Genomic DNA, 6,000 nt, shown 5'->3' with positions numbered 1-6,000 from the left:
TAAGCCATGTTACCATCTTTTTAAATTTTATCTTATTTTTGCACCTATCTTAACTATACTTGTCTTGGTGAGAAAAGATCGAGGAAAAATTCAAATAGATGTACATGTTATTCATATGTTCAGAGGCGTTTAAAAAAAAGAGAAGGAAAGAGAGAGCTCTATTTGAATGTCAAGCAAAAAGAACAAAATAAAGAGCTTAAACTATTAAGAAATATTTGGCATGTTCTTCAAAATTAAGTTTGGGGGGTGAAGAACCCATTAGTGGGAGAGATGTATCTCAAATTGATCCAAGGCAAAGCTGGGGTTAAGATTACTGAACCTAAAAATTCACTTCTCTTTTATCCTTACCTTGAGCCTAGTCCCATTACAATCGTATAAAAGACCTATTGATTATGATGATTATGCCGACTAGATTAGTGTAGAGGAATTGCTAAGTTCAACATATGAGGATCACTAATTAAACCTTATGATTGTTTTGTTTGATTGATAAGAAAGTTGATTGAATGGTGAATGGTATGTATGATCTTGAAAAGCATGCACTCTATGACTTATGCTAACATATTTCTGCACTCATCATAAAATTTTGAAATAATGTCTGCATATGAGTGACTTATCAATAAAAAGAGTTTGGGAGCATGATTTTGTTGATGCTTGATTATGTGCAAAGATTGATGCTGCTTAATCATATTGTAAAATTGCCTTAGCAAAGTTTTTTGTTGAGCCTGAACATTACTCGGGATGAGCAATGGTTTAAGTTTGGGGGTGTGTAAACTCGAAATTATATAGGATTTTTCTAATAATTTTTACCACCTTTTTACTTAAAAATAATATTAAGCTTGAGTATTTTTTAATTAATTAAGTGAAGTTTTCTTAAATTTTAATAATAGACATGTATTTATAAATTATGTGAATTTTTGCTTTTTATATGATTTTGTGCAAAAAATTAAAGTATTTCATGTTATTTATTAATATTTTAAATTTACTTATGCAATGAGACCATAGAGTTGAGTTTATTATAATGTTGCATGGACATGAGCGATTATTCTTATGTGTTGGACAACAAGACCAAGCTTAATGGGTCATCAATATACCACATTGACCCAATAAAAAAAGATGATACATGTTGGTCAAGTCTACAAGCTAGTTGGGTCATTAACCGTCCGGTTCAAGAAGAGAGAGACCCAATTCGGCAACCATAATTGGGTAGCCAAGAAATCAATTTTGGTACAATTATTTGAAGGTCTTCACACTTGGAAGAACAATGGAAATCGACAAGCAATATTTGCTTCCACTCCTTGCATGATTTCATGCTTGAATTAAGCAACCAAACTACCTTCTCTTCCACATATCATGGCTGGCCATAGGAGGAAGAAATCTAAGGGATTGTTGTTGCTATTTTTAGTAAACTCTCCCACCTACTTCAAGTATAAATACCATACCTATCTTTCATTTCCAATCAGCCATTACTCATCCCTTCATCCCTCATTTTTCACAACATTCTTTATTCCCTCTATTGCTCTATTCATCCACCATGCCTATCATTCCATTTTCCCTTAGTTTTTAGCCAGCAAAAGCCTTGAAGAGATCATCTCTTGGTCAGCCACCTTGAGGAGCCATTAGAAAAGGTGCAAGAGGAGGAGCAGAGGAAAACCTCTTCAATCAGAGTTTGCGAGACTGGAACGACGAAAATTTGCAAGTGTACACAATCGCAACAAGTAATAAAGTGACAAGTAAATGTCGAGTTATCGTTCCCACAAGGACTGTGAAAACAATTATTTGTGAACGCTATTTAAAACACTTTGGTGAAGAAAAATATTTTGTTTGAAAAGGGTGATCAAAAACTAAGATTTAAACTAAGTAAACTAAATTAATAAATCTCAAATGCATGATTTCAAAATACGATTTTAATCACGATGACATAATTGTGTTAGATTAATTACATTTCTTAACTTAGAATTATTAAACTCATGTTTATATTGTTACGAATAAGTTCACGACAACTCGATAATTTGCTAACTTATGAACATACTCACTTATCAAAATCCATTTATCTCTTGACTATATCCCTATGTCAATTCAACCGATTAAACAAATCTTAATAGACAAATATGTTATTGCACATGCATACTTATTAAATCGAAATAATCTCTTGTACATATTCCTTTGTCAATTCAAACAATTAACTCAATTTAATAAGCACATAAAAGACTATGTGAGGTAACAAAGTATCATTACCTTGAAACAGTGAAATTACAATAATCTTGCAAATAATGCAAGGCAAATGTATCGTCAGATACCATTGCTAATCTAACCCTCAGCTACCTTAGATGATTAAACATGCACTGATTAAGTACTATGTCCATTAATTACAATTTCAATCTGTTTAAATAATTAATTCATTAGTTACCTAACAATTGTAGTGGAAGAATAACTTAGTCATGATTTTACTTAATCAAGCATCTTACCGAGGCCTATAACAACATAAACACAATTTCAATAATTTTAACAAACGAAATGCAATCAACCTAACATGAATTAAACTCAATCTAAATTGATTAAATTAAACATTCCAACAACATAAATATTCATAGATAAGTTTAGCATAACAACAACAAAAAATAAAGAGATAGGGAACAAAAATCAAATTCGGTGTTTTTCTGTGGCTTGACTAGTTGCTTCGTTCTTCCTTCTTCGTTGTCCTCGTCGACCAAACCAAAAAACACCTAAAGACCATTTTGAGATTCGGGTCAACAATTCGTTATTGTTGGTTCATTTTTTTGGTCTTAGCTAATTAATTTGTTATTGTTTCCTATCTATTTTATTCATTACCTTTGTTTGAATCCATTAACTCTATTTTGTTACTTTTAAACCGAAACAATTCTATTCTACTCAATTCACGATCGGGCATCACTAACGACTCAAATCAATCACGAAACGAGTTCGTATCAGCAAGGGAATTTTGACTGGAAAAGAAGAAAGTGAGAGAAGAGAGGAAAGATGTGAATGCTTGAGGTGTCTTTCTAAAATGACCAGCCTAAGGGGGTTTTACAGCTGAGAAGGGCTGCTAAAAATAGCTAAAATTATCATCCAAAGAGCCCTCCCTTAACCGGCCACACATGTGGCAAGGTTGATAGTTTTAATTTTGCTAATTTAGGCTTGGGGCAAATCTATAAAGCCACCAATTGTGGAGGGGTTTGAATGCAACTTGAACAAGTCTTCAAGGGCCTCTTTGCAAGCTTAAATAATCAGCTAATAATCTGATTTGGGTCAGCTCTTGGGATGGTTTTTGGGTTGTCCATTTCTTGGTCGGTTCGGTTCACTCGGTTCAGTTCAACTGGACCACTTTTTCATAATTAATTAATAATAATTTATTAACTCAAATTAAATTGGATATAAAGTAAAATTAATTATATTATGAATTAATACATATAATTTTTCATCATATGAGGCTGAAATTTAGTTCACCTCGATACTTCAAATTGCTTTTCGGTTTTGCGCTTCTAGCAGTGTTTGCCGAGCCATTTTGCGCCCTTTGTGCAAATCTGTTGAAAATAACCAAAATTCATCAAAATTAATTATAAAATTAACTAAAATTCAAGATGTTCATATTTTAAGTGCAGTTTAATTATTTTGCAAAAATTAATTATTTTTCGACAATAATTTTATCGAAACTGTATGATTTTAAGTTAAAAAGGGTATTAAAAAATATGTAAATTTTTGTGTTTCCACATCCCCAAACTTAATTCATTGCTTAAAATAAACTATTTATTCTGAGTGGAAATAATTTTAATTTTTCGATCCCCCTACTTAAAATGAACAATGTCCTCATTGTTTAAAGTGAATAGATACTATACACCAGGTAGGATTCTAGAAAAGAGGAGGTGAGTCAATTCGACTGCTTAAGTACCAAGCTCTTTCTAAGTCCAATCCTAGACATGTATATATCTATTGCCACACTTTATACTTCGTGAATTGTTCAATTTTATTAATGATTTTCATCTCTTATTTTATTATGCAAAAATTCCTAATTAACTTTATCCTAAAATAACCTAAGAACATAAATAAAATAAAGTCGAGATTCCCCCTTTATTTATTTGCAGATCCTTCCGAATTCAACTCATTTTTTGCTCCATCATTATTGTCTTTGCATGAATCGCTTCGCTCCTTTTTCGATAATGGGCTCCATGGTTCAAATATGTAATCTAGAAACTCAGGCACAAAAATAAATGGGTCATTGTAAATTTTCGTAAGAGCACTTCTCATCAAGTCATCCCTTATTTTTGAGTATTTCCAATAAGCTTATTGCTGCCACTGCATATGTTGCATTATGTCCATTAACTTTGACAGCTCATCTCGAAGATCTAGGAGAGGCGGTTGAGCTCTGAACATTGAAGTCTCGATATCAGGTTTAGCTTCTGGTTTTATTGGTTCCACCTTGTTAGGGACTTCAGCCGATTGCACTGGCTCGATCTCTGTGGGATCTTCTTCTTCTTCTTTTTCGGGATCCTCACTTTCTTCAACTCGTTGCTGTAGATTCTGCCTTAGCTATAGCCTGTCTACTTTACGTTTGCAAGAATTTTAGCTTTCCAGCACATAATTATTATCGTAAAGGGAAAGTAAGCTGGGCCAGAACATGAACGTCTAACAACACAATTCTACATTTCCCTCAGGATGCTTTTTCCCACATCAATGGTCTTCCCAGTTAAAATCGTGTATAATAAAACCATTCGCTCTAATGAGATTGTAGTCCCATGTGAGCTAGGCATAAGGCTGAATCGGATGAAGTAGAACCATACCTTTGCGAGTGGTGTCAAATATTCTCTTCGACAAGTGTGGGTTCCTTGCTTTGACACAGTCGACTTAGAACCTAGAACTGTAAGTTCCTCGAGAATTTCTTGCAAATTTTCAGACTCTGTATTGCTCATCAAGGAGGAATATTCGTTGTTTTTGAAATCAGGAAATTCAAAGAACTCATTAATAGCGTTTGAAGTTATTGGTACCTTGATTCCGCGAATTGGAACTTCCATCAACTCGCTTGAGATTAAATTCACATAGAATTCACGTATTAACTCCTTATCCGCACTAGGTCTCTTCTCACAAAACAACTCCCAATTGAGAGTTTTAGCAACCTGACGAATACGCGCCATAAAACCAATATAGTTTCTTTCTTTCAATGTGAAACCTTTCTTTGGATGAATCTGTTGATTCTTGAAGATACTCTCGTATCTTGCTTTGGCTTCTTCACAGTGGAACTTGTTTTGTGATTTGTCAATTTAGGCAGATGCACGAGTTCTCTTGCGAGGCATGGTTAACCTGATCATAAGATGGTAACAATTATTTTCTCAAAAATTTAATTAATATAAAATATTAATAATTCAATAAATTGAAAAATTAGATAATTAAATTAAAATTTAAGAGAAAATTTGGTCTTACCACCTTTTTTGTAAAAATTAAGAGCTCTTAAGAAAAATAATTTTGAATCAAAAGATGGAAAATTTAAAAAAATAAGGGGTTTCTGGCTAAGGATAGGTGAAAGGGTGATGTGTCGCTTGGGTATGCAAGGTAGCAGGGGATGGATGTGAGCAGCGTGTGGATCGTTGAGCGACCACAGGTGTGGTGCTGCGTCAGTGCACAATTGACCGATTAGTCAAGCGATCTTGTGGCTAGGGAATTGTTAGGAGCTTTCGGCACTTAAGGGTTTTGGTGTTTTTGGAGGGAATGGTGTATGAATGAAAAAAAAATAAGAATAGAGATGAAATTTATAGTGAAAGGAGTAGGAGCTAGAGTAGAATTCTTAAAAATTTTAAGTTCTAATTCTACTCAAAGTAAATAACAAATAATAATTAATATAATGCATATTAAATTAAAACTAATCCTAACTCTAAATAAAGTGATAATAATTAATATATATTATAATGGATATAATTATATATTAATAATTATCATATTTTTATTGAACTAAAACATTTATTCTAGATGCTTTTTGAAAATATTTACAAA

This window comes from Gossypium raimondii, chromosome 10, assembly GCF_025698545.1.
Source record: "Gossypium raimondii isolate GPD5lz chromosome 10, ASM2569854v1, whole genome shotgun sequence".
NCBI classification, from domain to species: Eukaryota; Viridiplantae; Streptophyta; class Magnoliopsida; order Malvales; family Malvaceae; genus Gossypium; species Gossypium raimondii.
This window is presented reverse-complemented; position numbering follows the sequence as displayed.